We start from the raw sequence: 23,336 nt of genomic DNA on the forward strand, positions 1-23,336 counted from the left end.
GTAAGAGCAAAAGTAATTAGTAGTAAAGAGGATATCAGGAAGAGGATATCAGGTTCTGAATCAAGGATACAGAAAATACAGAACATATTCCTTCTATTTTCAGAATCATTTTCTTCAAACAGTAATTCGTGATGTCAACTTAGAGACATGAGATCCTGAACTCACCTTAAGACCTTAAGGTTATTATTTCTTAAAAATTGTGTTGCTAATAAATGATGTAAATATTCATGAATAGTATTCAATTTATTCCAATTAACAAAATATGATCCTAAGGACTACATTACATTGGATATGAATATATTACCTTTTATAACAGAAAGATGTTACTCACCAGTCAGAGAGGCCAAGCTGAAGCAATGAGAGATGATTTGTTGCTCTAAATGGCTGCTGTATTTAAATGCACTAAAATCCTGCATTTATTTTTCTAACCCATGCCAAATATGAGATCACATTATGGAAAAATAAAACTAATCCTTGGATCTCCTCCTGCGGATGTTACAAACATCTTATCAGAGTGACTTTACATTACAATCATATGAAGACAAATGGACCAGAAAATGAGATCCATCAAATTTTACTGTGAGGATTACTCCAGGAACTCTGAAAAGGGTAAAGGAGAAGGAGGTCAAAGTAAGCCAAGGGAAGAAACGGGTTGAAAATAAAAATATTTCTGCAAAACTTGATCTCACTTATTTGAAGAGACTCATGTCCAAAATAAAACGATCCAACATCACGTGTCCTCTAATATATGGTGATAGCCTGAATAATATGAATAAAATCATTATGTACTTCTATAATGTCCTAATGAACTTCCTCTACTGCACTTCTATAAGGAGCCCTGCAGCTAGAGTGGTTATTTGTTGGGCTGCAACCACATGGTCAGCAGTTGAAAACAACCAGCAGATCCCTGGGAGAAAGTCTGGCCATTCAATTTGAAACCAGTTAGAAACTCAGAAACACAGGAATTTTCATGCGGTGAAAAAAGCATTGACTCAATCACAATGAGTTTTTGGGTTTTTTATTTTATTTCTCTGAGTTCTAATATCCATTGCCATGGCTACAGAGAAACTCGCAGACAGAATTCATGATTAAGGGGTTTATTCAGGAAGCTAACAAGTTGTAATGCCAATGAGAAATCCTCAGGGTAGCTGTTTATGAGGACATGTTACAAAGTGTCAACTCTGTTCATGAATGCCCAAACTGGAGTACCACTCTGCCGGGAGCCTCAACCCACAGACATGCAGCTCAATCCCGTTGGCTGTCAAGTGTCCAAAGGCATCTCACTCAATTAAGCCTCAGCCAAAAAAGCAGCCAGCTCCACCTCCGTGGTTCAGCAAGACCAATTTCCCCAGTGAAGTGCCCAGAAGCCCCCCACTGTATAAGCTTACTGTTTCACGAAAGCATCCATCTTACCTTGCTCAGTAGGTTACAGAGTTCATTACCCTATCACAGGCTCTGGCTCCTGGTCCTGCTACAGCTTTTTAATGGTATCCATGTCATGTGGATCGACAAGCTTCACTACTCAGGCATCTTGAATACAGAGGACGTTGTTGTTGGTGTTTGCTGCTAAATGCCATCAAGAAGGTTCCAACTCATAGCAAACCAATGTCCAAAAGAATGAAACACTGCCCAGTCCTCTGCTGTCCTCACAGTGTCATTGTGTTGGGCCCATTGCTGGTGATGCTGAGTCAGTCAAATATGTCATCCTCTTTTTCCTGCCTCGCCACTTTACCAAATGCAATATCTTTTCCCAGGAATTTGTCTGAACAAAGGGAGGAGCCCTGGAAGTGCAGTGGTTATTCCTTGGGCTGCAATTCAAAAGCTCAGCAGTTTGAAACCACCAACAGCCTGTGCGGGAAACTCATGGGACTTCTCTATCTGTCTTACAGGGTTGCCATGACTTGGCGTCAACTCAGTGGCAGTCTGATTTGGTTTGGTTTATCCTCTCCACAGAATATGCTCAAAATGAATGAGAACGTTCCCATTCCTGCGTTTGAGGGATATTCTTGCTTTATTCCCTCTGAAAATTTGATAATTATTTGTCCAGTTCATGGTTCTTTCAGTATTCTTCACCAGAAGTAGAGTTTAAATGCTTCAGATTTGGGGGGTCTCCTTTTTCAATGTGGACCTTTTGCACATATATGAGGTGATTGGAAATTACATGGCTTGGCTCACACTCACCTTCTTCCTCCAAACACTTTAGAGGTCCTCGGCACCAGATTGACCCAACAGAAGGCATATATATGTTTTCAGAGTTCAGTTTGCTTTGCTGATCATTTAATCAAAAAGACCAAAGCCTATGGCATCATTAGACCCCCCCCGGATGCTTCTTTCTTCGCTCCCACTTTCTTCTCCACAGCTGGGCGGCAGCGGTGGAAGGTATAGGTCAGCAACCCCTATGTTACAGATGAGGCTCCCTGTGTTGATATCGGCCAGGGCTTGGAAAACAGGCCCGACCAGGAGAGCTCCACTTAGACACCACCAGCCTTAATGGGGGCATTGATCTTGTCCTCCATCATGCTCAGCTGGTCTTGCAGGATGAGGGCTGAGTAGATGCTGGGGAGCTCAGACGGGGAGGGCATGGTGCATAAGGTCTGGGCTGGCAAAGGTGAGGCACCGTGCTAGTGTCCAGATACAGTGAGGGTCTCACTGTAACGTGGCCTTCGCTTCCGATGAGGAACTGAGCCACTTAGCCACTGAGAAGAAAGCTATAATTTTATTTCTTGACTGCTACTTCAATGAACATCGATTGTGACCCTAAGCAAGCACATTAGACTGTTTTAAGTTATGAAGTATATACAAACATGTGCCAAGGCCAGTAATACTTTAGATAGTGTATAGTAAAATAAACCTCATACTTAGTTAATGACTAAGAAGTTAATAGTAAATGGTGTCCATTTGGAAACAAGTGTGGTTTGAAGCAATAGTTGCCGATATGTTGTCAATCCATCTACATGAGGGCCTGTGAGGTTTGCTTTTTTCGTAGTCCTCTATTTTAGTGATCATATTAAGATGCGCAAAATGATGTGTTGTTCCATGTAATTTATATCTGAGAATTTAATGACAAATATCGAGGGATGTTTTTAGAATGTGATTATATACATATATATGTAGAGAGAGAACCCATGAGTTTTAAAAGGCTCCAAAATATTTCCTAAAACCACTGGATGTCATAATAGAGTTTAAGTTTTGTTTTAGGTGTCTTATGAAAATATTTATTGAGTTTTCTAAGTCATATTTAAAGAGCTATGTGTATTAGTGGCTATTCTCTGGGGAGCATAGGAAACAATTTGAATATTTATTTAACAATGTAAAATTATAAATCAAAATCAATTTATATGTATTGTTCTCTTGTCATTTAATTTCTAAGCATTGCACATGCATCTCCTAAAATTTAAAACAAATCCAATGTGTGGTATTCTCTTTAGTTTATAACCCAACATCGCACAATTTAAAAGGCCACAGAGAGCTTCTGGAAAATATTGAAATAATTCTGATTTTTCAACATAAACCCTGCTAGACTTATTTTCAAGCAACCCTTGTGGTACAGTTCGGTAAACAATGGTGCTATAGGGTAAGGGTGGGGCTGCTAATCCCACTGTCAGCAGTTGTCAGCCCCTTCACAGTAGAAAAGTGGGTATATTTGCTCTTAGAAAATGATAGTCTCAGATACCATATATAGGATCACTGAAAGTCAAAATCAACTCAAAGGCAGTGACGTTGGTTGGTCTGGGCTAGTCATTTTCACCGGGTCAAAGAATTTTCTTCTTTCCTTCTTTGTTTCCTCAATTTTTTTTCTACTTGTCTGTGTCCCTACATCCCTATTTTCTCTCTTCCTTTTTGTATTCATTTTTCTCTAATTCACTTAACCAAGATTGTTGAAAAAAACCTAAGAGACCTATGATGTATATGACCTAGGAAAATAAACTTCCATATACACTACAAAAGATTAAAAACTAATAGCTTAAAAAATAGATTAGCAGGTAAGATGTAGTGATAGATGTTCAAAGGACATTTTTAATATCAAAATGTGTTAAAACTGAAATAGAGCTTCTGGAAGATTAAAAAAACTAGTTTCATTCAGATTCAAATATTTGCAAAAGGGAATCACCAAAATGCAAGTTCAAAATCCTGATACACAGGGGTCGCATAAGCATGCTAAAATAATTTTATACTGTTTTACAGCAGTATGTGCAGAGGTGTGTTAGGCAGAAACACTGGAGTGGAGGGGCAAGCAAGTGGAAAAATACCCTGAGCAAGGGCAAAACACTCCAAGGACCTGGTGAAAAACCAAGCCTCCTCCTCCCCTTCGGTGACCTTGAAAACCCAGATGCAAGTGGCTAACCTTTGCAGATAACACTGAACATTGTTCCTTACTCCTGGCTTTGTATATAGCGAATTCGCAATGGATAATTCCCCGGCAAATCCCTGCCAACGACCCAGGCTAGAGAACCTACCCCTCTCCCAAGGACATCGCGACTTTTTTAGCCCCAACTAGCAGCCTGTGAACCTCATCATGAGGGAAGTCTGAAATAAAACTCAAACTATATTCTGCCTTTTCCCTTTTTCTTTCTTTCCGTCACCAAAATTACCTCACAAGGTGGAAAGAATAAGGGCTACATTACATTGGTTATCAATCAATTTGCATTCATAAAACAAAGGCTGGGAAAGGAGCAAATACTTCTGCCAAAGAGCGTTATCCCAGGGTCACCTCAATTGAATGCACACTCCTTCCATGGTGATCAGTGAATCCCAATGGAAATTTAGGACAAGAAGAGGCAGGAATATGCATGTCTCAGAGAAGGTGATGTCCCTTATGTTAACTGGAAAACTAAGCAGGGAAAGCCTGTCCCTGGAGAAAAAGCCCAACAATGTTTGTATGAACCCCCAATGGGAGAATCTCCTCTGTATTACACTACTCTTAAGTAGAAAGATACAGGGACAGGAGGAGAACCAGGCAAGCCTTAGCCAACTATCAAGACTACTGGGCATGCGCTAATTCAAATCCACCCTGTGAGTGGTAAATCAAGGTGGCCCAAACTCAGCCCAGGTGCTCTTACTTCAGCCAATAGGGTCAACCAATTCCTTCGACCATGGCTCCCATTCATAGACCTCCAAACCTGGACCATGAGACTGCCCTTCTCCTCTTCTTCTTTGCCCTTCTGCTCAGCCAGGCTGTAGTCTCTCTGGCCTCAGGACAGACCCACAAGTTTGCCTGTGTTCGCTGACTATAAAACCTGAAACTACTTCTGTCCTTTATAAAAACCCACTTGAATCACAAAGCACGCTTCAGTGTGCATTCTTTCTCATGCAAAGGCAAGAACAGAGGTATTTCACACCTGAGGAATCTAAAAACACGACTTGTGCATTTTTTACCTCCTTTCCTTCCTCCCCTTGACTACCCAGACCTTGTGTGGGAGTTTATACTTTAGCTTTTCAAAGTATCCAGCATTCTTCATTGGCCACATTTGAAGGATCTGATTTGTAAACACCAGTAAATGATGTGGATTTTACCTTGAACATACCTGTTTCAGTTTGGCCCTGAAGTTGAGACACCCTAGGGTGAGAAATTGAGCGCACTCCCAATATGGTGGGTGCTAAATCATTAGTCTTTGGCTCCAGTCTCTTGCTTAAATAGCTGCCCACTAATTGAGAACTTAAGAGCAGCACATATTTGCTATTTTACTATTTTCTTTGCTTTCTGCAATGTCTCATAGTTCTTCAGTATAGTTGTGTTTAGTGAATGAGTGTTCTTGATATTTTTGCCTTGTTTCTAAGCCTCGTTATTTTCTTAAGCAGTATTGAATCACTTAAGTGTTTAATCTGGATAAGTGAATGTTGTATGTATTTTTGTCTAATAAACTCTCTGTTTAAGTCTAAGTACCTAAGAGAAACAAATCCATAGAAATTCATGTATAAGAGAGATTTTTATATACAAGATATGTGCACATCAAGAAATCATCCCAACCCATTTCTGCCCAAGCCCACAAGTCCAACATTGACCCATATGTCTGACACCAGTTCACAAAGCCCTCCTCCATCTCACAAACCACACACTATGACGCCTACTGCAGGAGCAAAGCCGAACCAGTGACCATGTAAGCATCTCAGCTCTGGCAGGGGTCTCCACATGGCTGTTCCAGCACCCAGGGCTGCATTGGGGTAGGTCCATGTAGTTTCTCCTTGGTTGTCTTGAAGGAATGGAGCCTTGCCAGCTAAAGCAGGGAACTGGATAAGGCAGCTGCACCCTGGTCTGACCATCCGAAAGCAATAGTCCCAAGAACTTGAAAGGTGAGGCTCACTGAGCCATTAACCCTCGCCCTTCAATTAACCCTACATGTGTTTATAGGCCAGTTTCGCAAAATAAACTTTATCTCACTTTCCTTTATACATATATTTCCATTTCTCACAAATATTTTAAATTCTATACCATTGAATACATTAGTGATAATATTATTAGAACTACCGAATGTCTGTTGCATTTTGCTTATATTATTTCTCAAGAAACTTATAATGCTTCCTCTAAATTGAGAATATATATATATCTTTGCTATATGAATTCATTTTGAATTTTCACGTAACCATAAACACTCATCTAAGAGACACTAGTTCTTAAGATCAGGCCCTGCTTCATACTTGCGTTCATGAAGTGATCATTGAAGATATGGTGCCATTCCAATATGTGGTGAACAAAGTAGATGGTGTCTGGCTACAAAGAAGAACAATATCTGGGTTCTTAAAGAGTGCTTGTCCTAAAACACAAAGCCATCTCAGTGGAGTGTCAATTAAATCTACGTGGAAGGACCACACCAAGTCGGGCGATGCCATGACTGTAAATGCAAAAGGAGAGAAGGGTTTACATTAAAGCTTACAGTGTAAACACCAGTTCACAGAACACGATGGACAGCAGTGAACACCCAAAATCCACTGGCAGATTCCCCGCATCAATGAAGCCCCCACGGACTCCCTAGGAATCTCGATTGGGGCTGTGATTAGTTTTGTCCTCAGACCGAGTGCATTAGAATGTGGACTACTGTAGACACGGTGAGGTTAACTTTAACTTAATAGCAACTGCTTGTTTCCCCCTTCTGATCCAATTTTTAATTCATTCTCATTTTTATTATTTTCTGCTTTCTCTTAGATTGAGGCTTCTATGTGTTTTAGCTTGTTGTTGCTTGTTTTGTTTGTATTTGTTTTTCTAAAGCTCGTGGGCCACGTCAGAATGTTGCAGATCACATTATCTTGACTGAGATCATGGTCATGAGTCAGGTGCTCCTAAAAGCAGAAGCTGGGTCCTCATAGACAACATACCCTGTTTCAAAGCTGTGTTAGACGTTTTAGTTGATTGCCACAGATTTAGTGTTTCTTCCCTTTTGGAACACAGAGATCTAGGCATTATTCCACCAATTATTTTATTCAATAGGATAGGAAGTATAGAGATGATCTATGACACTGGAGACAGCAATAGTAGACTATCAACACAGGAATGACCTTTTTGTTTGTTAGCCTTCCCATTCTCGCGTAACATCAGGGCATTTCAAAGGATTGATAGATCAGAATATGTCATGCTATTGCATTATGCAGGAAAACATCCTCTTCCTTCTTGTTGAACTGTGCACTTGGAAGATGTCAAAGTCTTTCATTGATAAGAAAAACTTCAGCAAAATGCTACTGGCAAATTAGAGGTGCAGAATGAAATTAGTGGTATAAGGATGCACCCCCTGAGCAGGTGTTTACGATGCTTCACAATGCCAGGACCACGACTGGTCTGCCAGTTTGTCCTATCATGGAGGCTTCCAACTTGCTGTGATTAACCAAAAAAAAAAGTATCATTATTTCAAATGACAGCAGTGTCACTCAAGGTGGAAAAGTTTCAGTTGAGCTTAGAGAACCGATTAGAGACTGTGAAGAGAAAATAGGTCCTCCCCATCTAAGGGCATGTTGTCGGTGGAAGTTTCCAAACCATTGCGCTCCTGTACACTACAGAAGGATGCGCTCCTGGGCCTCCTGCCCGAGCCCTCACTGTTACTTCTGAGCCCTTTGTTGCAGGTGCTGTGCCTCTCACTGAATGCCCCTCTTTCACTGACCTCACCTTTACCCCGCAGGAGGCGCTCCTCAAGGGCCTCCTCTCTCTTGATAACCGCTCCAAAGCACGTGCTATAAAGTCTCATGATCTTGATGGATCAGAGAGCTGAACAGGAAATTTCTCAGGGAAACCCAAGAAATTAAAAAGATTATAATAAAACGTGCAAAGACCTGGAGTTAGAAATCCACAAAGGAAGAACACATTCAGCAGATGTGAAGCTGAAATAGCTGAAAATACACAGAATTTCAGTATTGAGGGACTGGATGGAGAAATATTCAATGATGCAGGACGAATCAAAAGACAATGGAAGGAATTCACAGTCACTGTGGCAAATGTAACTGGTCAGCACTCAATCATTTAGTGATGACCAAGAACCAATGTTACTAAAGTAAGATGTCCAAGTCACTGAATGCATTAGTGAAAAAGAAACCTCCAGAATTTGATCTAAAACAACTTAAATGTTTGCAATAAAACACTTCAAGCACTCACTCATCTAGTAAGTGTAGAAAACAGCGACCTGACTAACCTGCTAGAGGAGACCCATAGTCGTGTGCCCATCCCAAAGGATCGAGACCCGACAAATGATGAATTGTACAATAGTGTCATTAATGCCACCAGCAGGTACAATTTTGATTCAACAATGGCTGGAAGATGCATTTAGAGTGAGCTGTCATAAAATCAGGTCAGATCTAGAAGAGGATGTGGCACGAGGGATATCATTGTCAGTACCAGACGGATGTTGGCAGAAAGCAGAAAACCAGAGAAAGAAATTTAGTTGTTTTTTACCTCAGCAGACAGGTGACTGTGGTGATCAGAACGAACTCTGGAGACTATTTTGGATGCTAAGTCATATGAAGCATGTGAAATTTCCAGGATTGGAGTATCTTAATAAAAAAGGGCAGGCAATTAAGAAAGACCACTGGCAATATTAAGATAAACTGGAGAGAAAATTTATGTCTTGGAACAAGCAAGAAATGTTTAAATCTTCCCCCATTGAATCCATCATTCAATCTACTCATTGTTCTTTCTGAAAGGCTCCTTTCATGCTTTTTTGAATTCTTCCTGTCAAGCTAAGGACGTTGGTGGTGTCCTGGGTCATGCCTTGAGAGGCTAAAAGAGAGGGCCGCTGTTCTTTACACCTAGCAGGCTACATACGCAGCAATATTTCTCATCACCAGATATTACTTTTAATATACGGGTATTCTCTCTTGATTGGATCGCTATAAGTCAACATCGACGCAATGGGAATTAGTTTCTTGGGATTTATTTGTCTTGCTTAAATAGCCTCAGTTATTATCTAATGTCTAAGGGATCAATTTGAAATTCTTTACCCTGTCATTAAAATCAACAGAGAATTTCCTTTCAGTAAGCTTTGTAAGTGAAGTTAAAACAATAAAAGTCATTTGAAACAACATTGACTTTTAATTTAGGCTCTTACTTCTATCTCCAAATAAACACTGCTTCAAATATTATTAGACAACATGTTAATAGCACATATAAGTAAAACTTTTCTGAAGATAATGATAAAATAGTCACAATATTTCATCGATTAGGAATTTTCTGAACTAACAGTTGTATTCATAAAAAGATTGGGAGGAAGGATAGTGTTAAGGACATCCTACCTTGGCTTACACTTAGTAACGATTGTGAGCAGAGTGCAGTGCTGAGGAGTGTTTCATTTACACGTAGTAACGATTGTGAGCAGAGTGCAGTACTGAGGAGTGTTTCATTTACACGTAGTAACGATTGTGAGCAGAGTGCAGTACTGAGGAGTGTTTCATTTACACGTAGTAATGATTGTGAGCAGAGTGCAGTAATGAGGAGGGTTTCATGTACACGTAGTAATGATTGTGAGCAGAGGAAAGTACTGAGGAGGGTTTCATGTACACGTAGTAATGATTGTGAGCAGAGTGCAGTACTGAGGAGTGTTTCATTTACACGTAGTAATGATTGTGAGCAGAGTGCAGTACTGAGGAGGGTTTCATGTACACGTAGCAATGATTGTGAGCATAGTGTTGTATTGAGGAGTGTTTCATGTACACGTAGTAACAATTGTGAGCAGAGTGTAGTGCTTAGGAGTGTTTCATGTACACGTAGTAACAATTGTGAGCAGAGTGCAGTGCTGAGGAGTGTTTCATGTAAACGTAGTAAAAATTGTGAGCAGAGTGCAGTACTGAGGAGTGTTTCATGTACACGTAGTAACGATCGTGAGCAGAGTTCAGTACTGAGGAGTGTTTCATTTACACGTAGTAACGATTGTGAGCAGAGTGCAGTACTGAGGAGTGTTTCATTTACATGTAGTACTGATTGTGAGCAGAGTGCAGTACTGAGGAATGTTTCATGTACACGTAGTAATGATTGTGAGCAGAGTGCAGTACTGAGGAGAGTTTCATTTACACGTAGTAACCATTGTGAGCAGAGTGCAGTACTGAGGAGTGTTTCATTTACACGTAGTAAAGATTGTGAGCAGAGTAAAGTAATGAGGAGTGTTTCATTTACAAGTAGTAATGATTGTGAGCAGAGTGAAGAACTGAGGAGTGTTTCATTTACACGTAGTAATGATTGTGAGCAGAGTGCAGTACTGAGGAGGGTTTCATGTCCACGTAGTAACGATTGTGAGCAGAGTGCAGTACTGAGGAGGGTTTCATGTACACGTAGTAGTGATTGTGAGCAGAGTGCAGTACTGAGGAGGGTTTCATTTACACGTAGTAATGATAGTGAGCAGAGTGCAGTACTGAGGAGTGTTTCATGTACACGTAGTAGTGATTGTGAGCAGAGTGCAGTACTGAGGAGTGTTTCATTTACACGTAGTAGTGATTGTGAGCAAAGTGCAGTACTGAGGAGTGTTTCATTTACACGTAGTAGTGATTGTGAGCAAAGTGCAGTACTGAGGAGTGTTTCATTTACACGTAGTAGTGATTGTGAGCAGAGTAAAGAACTGTGGAGTGTTTCATTTACACGTAGTAATGATTGTGAGCAGAGTGCAGTACTGAGGAGGGTTTCATGTACACGTAGTAATGATTGTGAGCAGAGTACAGTACTGAGGAGTGTTTCATTTACACGTAGTAATGATTGTTAGCAGAGTGCAGTACTGAGGAGTGTTTCATTTACACGTAGTAATGATTGTGAGCAGAGTGCAGTACTGAGGAGGGTTTCATTTACACGTAGTAATGATTGTGAGCAGAGTACAGTACTGAGGAGGGTTTCATGTACACGTAGTAATGATTGTGAGCAGAGTGCAGTACTGAGGAGTGTTTCATTTACACGTAGTAATGATTGTGAGCAGAGTGCAGTACTGAGGAGTGTTTCATGTACATATAGTAGTGATTGTGAGCAGAGTGCAGTACTGAGGAGGGTTTCATGTACACGTAGTAATGATTGTGAGCAGAGTGCAGTACTGAGGAGGGTTTCATGTACACGTAGTAGTGATTGTGAGCAGAGTGCATTACTGAGGAGTGTTTCATGTACACGTAGTAGTGATTGTGAGCAGAGTGCAGTACTGAGGAGGGTTTCATGTACACGTAGTAATGATTTTGAGCAGAGTAAAGTACTGAGGAGGGTTTCATGTACACGTAGTAATGATTGTGAGCAGAGTAAAATACTGAGGAGGGTTTCATGTACACGTTGTAATGATTGTGAGCAGAGTGCAGTACTGAGGAGGGTTTCATGTACAAGTAGTAATGATTGTGAGCAGAGTGCAGTACTGAGGAGGGTTTCATGTACACGTAGTAGTGATTGTGAGCAGAGTGCAGTACTGAGGAGTGTTTCATGTACACGTAGTAGTGATTGTGAGCAGAGTGCAGTACTGAGGAGGGTTTCATGTACACGTAGTAATGATTTTGAGCAGAGTAAAGTACTGAGGAGGGTTTCATGTACACGTAGTAATGATTGTGAGCAGAGTAAAATACTGAGGACAGTTTCATGTACACGTAGTAATGATTGTGAGCTGAGTAAAGTACTGAGGAGGGTTTCATGTACACGTAGTCATGATTGTGAGCTGAGTAAAGTACTGAGGAGGGTTTCATGTACACGTAGTAATGACTGTGAGCAGAGTAAAGTACTGAGGAGGGTTGCATTCTGTTCTACATTAGGTGTCTATGAGTTGGGAATCGCTCACTGTAACCTAACATCAAGTAGCATTAATTGAATATATCTTTATTAATATGAAATTATGTTAACAGCAGTGTGTGCACTAATAATAAGTGTTTTCCTTTATTCAATTCTTAATTCCCATCGGTAATTAAAACTAAATTTCTCCTTTAGCAATGGATTGTTTTTCAATAATTCTAATTATTTCTTGATTGATATAATCACCATTTAGATATAATTACTGATATGCCATCCAATTAACGCTTGCTTGCTTCTTTCCCAAAGAATCTGTTTGAAATATTCTCAGGTATATTTAGATGGAAAGTACATGCATTTGGTATTACCCAGTGATTATGTTATTTGTGTTTCATAAATGTTGATTTTGTTTCTTAACTGATAATTTAAGTTAAGATATTAATATAGTAATTCAAAAGAGGGAGAAGAAAAATAAAAGATAAAAGATTTGATAAGTGGCTGAAATTGTTCACTATACCATCGATGATCTCAAATGTAAACCTCAGTTAATTCACAATGAAAATGTTAATTATAAAAAGCAGAGATTAATTATCAAAAATCACTGGTAATTAATTCTTAAACTTATATTTAAAATGATATAAAATTTAGAACATTTTATTTCCTCACATTATCACTTATCATTCAATCACAAAGAAAAATTTTAAATTAAATTCTAAATAAATGTAATTTTGTTATGGTTGCTATTGATATTCTGCCCTTATCCTGGGAGATATAACTGGATCTATACTTTAAAAACAAATATCTGGTGGCACTAATGATGAGCCATTGATGTGGCCATGGTGTGAAGCTCAGGAACATCCTCTGCTTTGCTGACCTTCTAATGGACTAACAATGAGCTCCTTTCCCAGGAACTGGATTCTCTCCATTACGTGTACAAACTACATTAGTAAAGTCTCTCATGCTCATTTCAAAGGCTTCTCTGACATCTTCTGAACCAGATAGTTCCATTCTCCTCTCACCCTGGTTGGGGTCCATATGTTCTCCAACTCCTAACTTCTTTGACCTCCCAACCTTTTTTTTTTTAAGTCACTTGGCACCATTCAATTAAAACATCTGTACCAAAGCTCATTATATCTGATAAAGTGTATCTGTATTTTCATTCCCCTGGATCAGTCTAGCACCCCCAAGTCAATATTCTTGGTCAACATGGATCAAATCTTAGGTCTTGTTCATTGTTCTTCTTTGCCTGCATATGAGGTGATGGCTTGGGTGGGCTTATCTTATTCTGTAAAGTGACATCTTTGTCTTTTTTTTTAATTGTTGTTGAGGACTCGTGTAACTCATCACAATCCATCCATCCATCCATTGGGTCAAGCACATTTGTACATTTGTTGCCATCATCATTCTCAAAACATTTGCTTTCTACTTGAGCCCTTGGTATTAGCTCCCCACTTTCGCACATCCCTCTGCCATCCCCTTCCCTCATGTGAACCCCTATTAATTTATAAATTCTTATTATTTATTCATGTCTCACACTGTCCGATGTCACCCTTCATCTTCTTTTCTGTTGCCCATCCTCCTGGGAGGGGTTATATGTAGATCCTAATGATTGGTTCAGTTTTTCTCCCCCACCATCCTCTTACCGTCCTGGTATCACTGTATGTCCTGGTATCACTATATTGGACCTGAGGGGTTTATCTGTGCCAAATTTCATGTGTTTCCAGTTCTTATATGTACCAGGTAGATCCTCTGGTCTAGCCAACATTTAAGTTAGAATTGGGATCATGATAGCTGGTTGTGGAGGGAGGAAGCATTAAAGAACTAGAGGAAAGTTGTCTGTTTCATCGGTGGTATACAACACCCTAAATGGCTAATCTCCCCACAATCCTTCTGTAAGGGAATGTCCAGCTGCCGACAGATAGGCTTGGGTCTCCTCTTTCTACTCCTCTACCTTCATAATGCTATGATTTTTGTTCTTTGATGCCTGGTATCTGAACCTTTGTGATCACACAGGCTGATGTGCTTCTTCCATGTGGGCTTTGTTGCTTCTCAATTAGATGGTTACTTGTTTATCTTTAAGCCTTTAAGACCCCAGATGCTATGTCATTTTATAGCCGGGAACCATTAGCATTCTTCACAATTTTGCTTACGCACCCGCTTTGTCTTCAGCAATTGTGTTAGGAAAGGGAGCATCATAGAATGCCAGTTTAATAGAACAAAGTGTTCTTGCTTTGAGGAGTACTTGAGTAGAGGACCACGGTCCATATGCTACCTTAATACTAAACCTGTAAATATATGTACATAGATAGATTTCCCCATCATCATATATAAATATATTTACATTATGTATATACCTATATTTAGACCCCTATAGTTCCCTTTGCCTCCTAGTTCTTTCCTCTGTTTCCTTTTTCTTTTCTCCTTCCCAGTAACACAGTCAGCCTTTATGTGGGTTTCAGTAATTCCTCTTGGTTACATTGCCCTTGATCAAGCCCTCCCAGACCTCCAAACCCTCCTAGCGATCACTTTTGGATCTCTTGTAGTTCCCTTGTCTCTGGGTCTGTTAACTCCCACTTTCTTACCACCTCTTCCCCTTGCCCATGTACCCCTCTCACAAGCCCCCTGCAACACTTTGTCTTATGGTTTTTCTCCTCAAGATTGTTTATTCCTCCTACCTTATCTAGATGACCTGCAGAGATAACAAGATGCACAATAGACAGAGCAAAACAAAGCAACAAAAGTAAACAATGCAACAACAACCAACATTTACCATGGACAAAACAGAACAAAACAAAAGCCTGTAAGTAGTTCAAGGTCTGTTCTTTGACCTTTAGGAGTGTTTACTGGTCCAGTCTGATGGTGTGTGTGTGTGTGTGTGTGTGTGTGTGTGTGTGTGTGTGTGTGTGCTATGCACTGGCACCAAAGTCTATTTGTGGTATTCCCTGGAGACTTCATTGTTCTGTTCCCCTTGCTGTTCGGTTGTACACCATCAGTATTGTGACTCAGTGTGTAGGGCTCAAATTGGGTGCAATTCCTGCACTGTGCCTCCAGTGTTGTCCTCCAAAGCCCTATGCATCAGTTAGGGAAATTGTGTCTCATAGTGGGGCAGGCCCTATAGTCCTCTCTGTGCTTTGGCTACTCTGAGTGGGAATATCATCCTACTTGGTGGGCCTGGATGTGTTCACATCTGTCTTCTTCCCCTTCAATTTGCTTCCGTGTGCTCTGTTCAGACATGTCTTTCTCCCTGAGCTGTAGCTTCAGTGCTGTCCTCTGAAGTGAATTCTTCTGCAGGGAGGGGGTGCCGTCCATGGAGTCCAGATTGGGGCCGTCCCCCAGACTCTCTATTGGTTCCCTGCTTCATGCCAATATGTTGCATTCACGTCTTGGAGCACCCAGTTGAAGTCTGGTCCCCTCTTTCCTGTGGAGATATAAACCCTATCGTCCCCTTGGGTGGGTTAGTGCCCTGTGCCCCGCTACCGTACACATTTTCTTTAACAGGTCCCACCCCAATCATTCTAATGGGGCATTACATCTCACACACTCCTATAGTACAGTTGTATTTAAAAAGAGTTTTATAATCATCACCAAAGTCAGTTCTAGAATATCTGCCTTCTCCTGAATTCTTGTTTCCTCCTGATTTCCTCCAATGTCTGCTCCCCCTGTATCCCTGATAATCCATACAACAATTATTGTCGCAATATCCACCCATCCTGTCCTTCAAACACTGGAAAATGTACATATATAAAAAAATAACAAGAAAACAACAACAGAAAAGGAAAACAGTAAATATAAAAAGGCAGAAAGAGAAGAAAAATGACAATACTAAAATAAAACAGAAGGAAAACCTCCATTGAGAAAAAAAAAACAGAAAATATTTAAAAGCAGAAGGGGACTGAGATGGGTGAAGAAGGAAAGACATGTCCAGATTCCACATTATAACCTAATTCCATTTGCCAAGATCAAGTTTATGTAGTCTCTGTCTAGTAGTAAGGCATTCATATCCCTCCCCTGTGCTGAGTGGGATCTGCCAGAAGCTAAGTCCATGTGGTGTCCCTGAAAATGAATTTGGCTCCCACTCTCCATAGTCTTCTGCAAATTGAGGGTTCATAATTTAAGAGCTGATATTTCCCCCACCACTTTGCATTTGGACTTTGTTATTCATCTCGTTTGGGTCACACCGGTTGGTGTGCTTCTTCCATGAGGACTTAATTTAACACTCCACTTAGATAATGGCTTGTTTGTATAGAAGCCTTTAAGACCCCATATACTATTCGTTTTGATAGCCTATCTGGGCACACCTGCTTTCTTCATCACATTTTATCTTCAGGGATACCTTCATTAGGACGAGTATGAAACAGGGTCATGTGGTAAGAACAAAATGATCTGGATTGGGGCCTCATTTAATTGGGAGCCCCAAATCCTTTCTCCGTCTTCTCTGGTTTACTTCGAGGTCTGGTTATCATTTTATGACAAAGAACATTATCTGGCATCCCATTGGGGAATAAAGTAGTTCTATTGATAGTGCCCTTAATTTATCCAATTGCACAGAATTTACCATACTATTGAGAAGAGGGAGTTGTGCCCGTATGGACCAACCCCTAACGGCCATCCCTGAGTGGTTGGTTTGCACAGATTGAACTCTCAAATGCTTTCCAGTAACATTCCTTCTCAAGGGAAGAATGATCCTTATTAGATTAAGATATGTCATTGGAAAGCCAGAAAGCATTAAAACCATAACTATATGGTGGTCTGGGGCAGTTTTCATTGGTTACCCAAAAGTAAGGGATCCTAATACAGGTCAGTGACCCATCAGTTCCACAACTTTGGCTGGAAGTCGTCTGTTTCTTCCTACATCAGGGAGTTTTGATCTTGAGTCTAAAGGCTACAGGTAATTTTAAGGCAAATCCAGTTCATTCAGTGGGATTTCCACATTGAGTCCTTCTGGTGTGGCCTAAGAGGTGTGTCATGTTCCCGGATAGACAAAGTTAAGGTCGCTGTCGTCGGTAACACATAGCCCGAGTCTCTGAAAGTTAGATAGAAACTACTTAGGTCAAATGTGATAGATAGAAACTAGGTCGGAAAGAGCATAGTACTGGGCTTTTTTTCCCCTTCGGTGCTAAATAATTATTGTTGAGCGTCCCTTGCAGATGTGAAGGTGCTCCTCCCCATGTACTCAACAGAAATGTAAATGCTTCCTTCAAAATCTCCATGCTCTCCTCACCTGCTCTTGAGTTGACTTTCCATTAAGTTTCTCTCCTCAGCCCAATGCTGTATGGCATCAAACGGAGAATCGGCTCTTTTTCCCGTCTTAGAAGTGTAAACCCAGGGAAGGTGATCACGCCTGTTTCCAGGCGATGTTTAAAACGTACATATAAGAGGGCCAGGTATAGTTCAGGGACACTAGCCAGGCTCTCTACCCTGATTGGACGTTTATTGTGGGCTGAGGGCAGACACCTTTGTCTTGGCGTTTTTCCTTATTGGAATGGACTCACACACGACTTGTCTTTTGTGAGCGACTAACTTCCCTCCTCATGATGATTTCCAAGTCCTCCCATAATGTGGTATTTCAAGCTTTCATCACTGCTTTCCAGGGACACATATTATTGTGTGTTTGTACCACAGTTTCTCTATGCATTCTTCTACTGTTGGGCACTTGGGCTTCTTCCGGTTTCTTGCTATTGTGAATTGTGCTGCAATCAAAATAGGAGAGCGTACATCAGTTCACTTCCTCTCTCGTGTATTTGTGGTGCACACCTCATAGCAGGATGTTGGATCTTTGGTGATGCATATACAGCTCTTATTATATATGACGCAACTACGAAAGTGTATGATGTCTCACTTTTAACAGGTCTTTTGCAGCATATTTGCCCAATAAAGTATTGTATTTTATTTCCTGCTACTGCCTCCATGAGCCTTCAGGATGAAACCTAGTTGGTCCAATGGTGGGAATTTTGGTTTCTTCTTTGTGTCAGTGTACTTCTTAGGAAAGGTTCAATAATTGATCTTTATCAGTAAATGTTTAAACTTCATATTCAGCAAGCAAAATTGTGTCAAACGCATACATTGCAGGTTATTAATGAGTCTTCCTCCAATCCTGATGCTCTGTTCTTCCCCATACAATCAAACCTTTGGGATATTTACTCAGTATGCAGATTGAATAGGTATGGCAGAAGGATAAACCCTCATGCAATATTTTCCTCATTTTCAGCCAAGCAACACTCCTTTGTTTGTTCAAACATTGCCTCTTGTTCTGTGTCCAAGTTCCACATGAGCACAATTAAGTTTTCTGGAATTTCAATTATTTTTAATGGTAGCTATAATTTGATATGAAGCACCTATTCAAATTTCTTTGCAGTGTAAATAAATCACAGGTAACCATAATTCGGGTCTTCTCTTATTTTAGTCACGAGTTAGTTAGCTTATTGTGCAAACCTGGCCGATAAACACATGTGGGGTTAATTGAAGGGCGGAGTGAAAAATTGCTTGGTGAGCCTCGCATTTCAAGTTCTCAGCTCTCTTGCTTTCAGATAGTGGAACCAGGATGCAGCTGCTTTAGCCAGTTCCCTGCTTCAGTTGGCAAGGCTCAATTCCTGCAAGACATCCATGAGGAGAAGCCACATGCACTTACCCCAATGCAGCCCTGGGGACCCCTGCCAGCACTCAGATGCTTACACATTCACTGATTCAGCTTTCCTCCTGAAGTCGGTGTCATTGTGTGTGTTTTGTGAGACAGAGGACTTTGTGCATTGGTATCGGACATATGGGTTCATGGGATAATGTTGGACCTTGTGGGTTTGGTCAGCACTGGACTGGGACATTTTCTAGATGCACACTTAACCTTTATATAAAACTCTCTCTAATACATAAGTGTCTGTGGATTTGTTTCTCTAAAGTACTCAGACTAACACAAGCCATAATCCGATATCAACAAAGCTATCCCTTATTCACTCTTTTCCTGAATGTGGCTTATATTTCAGAAAAATTCCAACTCAATGTACTGCTACAACTGTTTTTTCGTTATCTTTAGCAGAATTTTACTTGCATGTGCTATTAATGATGTGATCTGGTAATACTTGCATTGCTTTCATTCATTTTATCTGGCAGGGCTCTCTTCCAGTTGGTTGGCCAGCTAGCTGTCTTTCGAATTATTTGACAATGATGAGTGTGCCTTTCCTGTGTTGCATCTGTTTGTTGAAACATCTGATTATTGATGTTACATTAGTTCCTGTAGTCTTATTTGTATCCAATACCGTTAGTGTAGCTTGACCTTCTTTGTTCATACCATAGATTATTGAAGTTCTACCACCTTCTGAAGTGGCCGGATGTGAAGTAATTGTTTGAGGTGTAGAGACTTGTTTTTTTTTCCTTGCACTGCTTCTGATGCTTCCTGCTGCATCCCCTACTTGTCGGTCAGTTTGTTGTAACGTGGTGGCTTGTGTGTAATTGTGGTACTGTAAGCGATGCCAGCAATATTAAAAATATCAGCCTAGTCACCCAGGCTGGACAGGGTGCAATGGAGCTTTCAGACTAAGACAGACTAGAAAGTAGGAATTTGTGATAGTTTGGTTTCCTTGAGCGAACATGGCACCTATAAGAAGATAGGGGTGGAATTTAGCCTGTCAATCAAGTCGCAGAAGAGGAAATTTGAAACTGAAAATGAAGAGCAATGTAATCAGCACTATTATGATTATTATTTTATAATCAATACTGTTAGAACTTTTCATGTTATAAATATCTTTAATATTATAAGAGTTAAAAATAAGACGATTATTTTTTTCTAGAAATTGTAATAGCAATGAATCATTAAAGCAGTCCAAAAGAAATAAGAATCATTACACATAAATGACGTTGCCTTCAGCAAGAAATTAAAAACAGTAAGGAAAATACAAACAGTAAGTGCATAAGCGTTATATGTAAATAAAAATTGTTTGCTATTTTTTCAAGTTTATTGATTTAAAATTGAATATCATATATTTCCATATTTAAGTTGCTTTTAAACATAGTTGTATACCCAGCATTGCAATTAATTCTAGTGCAACCTACCTTCTTGTATTCATCATTTTCTCCTCAAATCCCCTATACATTCCCCACGCCATCCATAATAGGCTATTATTTCAGTTATTGTTACTATACATCCATCCTTTCTGTGGCTCATAAACTGGGAAACATAGCAGAGAAACAAAACAACACTAAACAAAACCCAAAAAAGGACCGGGATGTAAAAAAAAAACAGTGACAATATTAAGAAAAATGAGGGAGAAAATTTATGTCTTGGAACAAACAAGAAATATTTAAATCTAGAGCAAAATCAGGATGCGTCTATTGAGGTGCACTGGCCAGGTATCACATTCTACCAGTCTCATCCAGGATGATCAGGTTTATCTCTGTCTGATAAAACGGTCCTTCATGTCCCTTGACTGTGGTCATAGGGAGTCTATCAGTACTTCTTCCACGTGGGCAGCACTCCCACTGTCATCTACGATATTGTTATTAGGAGCCACCATGTGTTCCTCCTCACCCTCAGCAAGCAAGGCGGTGTTCTCTGCATTTCATGGGTTGTTCATCAACACTGCGCCTATCCTGATGCTGCACTCTTCTTCATGTAATCCAGCTTCTCTGATGATATACTCAGCACACAGATTGAACAAGTATGGCGAGAGGATGGCACCCTGACACACATCTTCCCTGATGTGAAACCATGCTGTATGCCTTTGTTCTTTTCAAACAAGCGCCCCTTGATCCATAATTCCCATTTTCCTCACGGTAGTCACAGTTTACCATGGTGCACACAGTCGAATGTATTTGCTTAGTCAATGAAACACAAGTAAAAATCTTTACTTTGTTAGTTTCTGCTTTAAGCCAAGATCCATCTGACATAAGCAGTGATCTCCTTTGTCCCACAACCTCTTCCAAATCCAGCCTGGTCGGTGGCAGCTTCATGTCAATACACTAGTGCACCTGCTGTTAGATGATCTCATGCAAAATTTTACTTGTGTCTGATATCACTGATATCTTTCTATAGTTGGAGCATTCTGTTGGGCCACCTTTCTTTGGAATGAGCACAAATATGGATCTCTCCCCGTAAATTGACTGGGTAACTGTCTTCCACATTCCCGGCAGAGATGAGTGAGTGCTTTCACTGCTTCTGCACTTTTTTGAAACATTTCACTGGATATTCCATCAATTCTGGAGCCTTGGTTGTGACTAACACATTCAGGGAAATTTGGACTTCCTCCTTAGGCACCATTGCTCATGAAATACCTCCTGAAACGGTGGAATACTGACTAGGTCTTCTTGCACAGTGACTGTGTATTCTGTCCATCTTCTCTTGATGCTTCCTGCATTGTTCAGTGTTTGGCCCATAAAAGGAAAACTGCAAAATTGGAAGATGACTGCAGCTTGAGAATAGAAAATGAAGTATTACACTTGAATGTGCCAGGACCTAGAATTAGAAAACCAAAGGGAAAGAATGTGCTCAGCATGTCTGAAACTGAAGAATTATCATCCAAAGCTTTCTACAATTTTGATGTTCACAAGTTAACCTCTGATAACTTTCCCTCTAGAATATTTAGATTTTGTTATTTATCATAGTTGGATCACACAGGTTGGTGTGCTTCCTACCTGTGAACTTACCTGCATGCGAACTTAGAAGGATGCTTGTTTGAATGCAAGCTTTTAAAACCCTAGATGTTATTCTTATTGATAACTGAGCACCATCTGCTTTCTTCGCCACATTTTGCTGTAACACTCATATCTTCAGTGATCTCTTCATGAGTGTGGCATGTGGAGGAGGGCCATTTTATCAGAACTAAATATTATTGGATTGGGCTAGAATTGAATAGGTGTCCTGAATCCATTTGCTTGTGTGGAATGTTTTCTTCAGTCTCCATGTTCATATTGGATATGCCAAGTCTCAATTGTGATATCATATTAATCATGTTTGTGATTAATTGACATCTTTCAACTCAGTATGTGGTCTTTATTTTCATTCTTTGTGTGCCACACTGAAAGACTCAGCGATTGTCTTTAGAATAATCGGTTCTATTTCAACAAGTGGAGCCCTGGTGGCACCAAAGTTACCCTTTGAAATCATCAGCCCCTCTGTCGAAGGAAAAGGAGGCTTCTCCATGTAAAATGTGACCATCTCGGAAACCGATGGGACAGTTGTACCTTGTCCTGTAGAGTTGCTATGAGTAGGAATCCACTGAATGGCAGTGAGTTTGTTGTTGTTTTTGGTAGCAACTAACAGTAGGCCTGTTTGTGCAGGGTGTTACTAGCTGGCTTGCTAACCAAGAGGTTAGAAGTTTGAAACCACCAGCCAACTGTGAGGGAAATAAGAGGCTTTCTTCTCCTGAAAACAACTAACACCTTGAGAACCCGTAGGGGGCATTTCTACTTTGTCGTATTCCATCTCTGCATATCAGAACTGACTCTGACAGTGATTTTGTTTTTATAGCAGCTAATTCAACCCAACTTGGACAACATTGAGGGCTCTTAATTCTTTTCATGTCTGTGCCTATTTTGCCTCTCATATCAATATCCTTGCATTCTGGAAATGTGTGGTGGTTAAGTGTGACTGCCCTCTTGATGTTACTAAAACTTTCTCCCTTGGAGAAATTAAAATGCAAAAATTGTTCATTCAGAGATGTTTCTCCACAAAATCTAAGAAACAAATCATTTTTATTGGATAATTGAATGTTATTCAACAATTGGTAAGTCAAATTGTGCTATGCATCACAACTGACTAAATAAGATAAAAAGACGGAAAGAAATCTCCGTTAATTTTCTACACACAAGCAGATATAATACACTATCTATATATATATATATGTTTCAATATGAAGGATAACTAGTGCTTAATTAGAAGAATTTATAGCACTATTCATCACACACAAAGAATACCCAGTGGCTGTTGAATTAACTCTGATGTAGACTGCTTCTTGTTTGTCAGAGTAGAGTTTCAATCAATAGGTTTTCCAATGGCTGTTACTTGAACCATTGATTTCCAGTCCTAACTCCCCATGGACTCTGGGTAGACCTCCAATGTCCAGTTAATAGCCAAGCATATTAATTATTTGTAAAATACATTATCACGCACAGTTCATACCAAATGCCCCTATTAATTTGTGTTTGCAATCTGTCTGTGGTTGCTAATTGATTTTACAAAAGGCGAAGCAAACATCTA

Source organism: Tenrec ecaudatus, chromosome 3 (genome assembly GCF_050624435.1).
Source record: "Tenrec ecaudatus isolate mTenEca1 chromosome 3, mTenEca1.hap1, whole genome shotgun sequence".
Classification (NCBI taxonomy): Eukaryota; Metazoa; Chordata; class Mammalia; order Afrosoricida; family Tenrecidae; genus Tenrec; species Tenrec ecaudatus.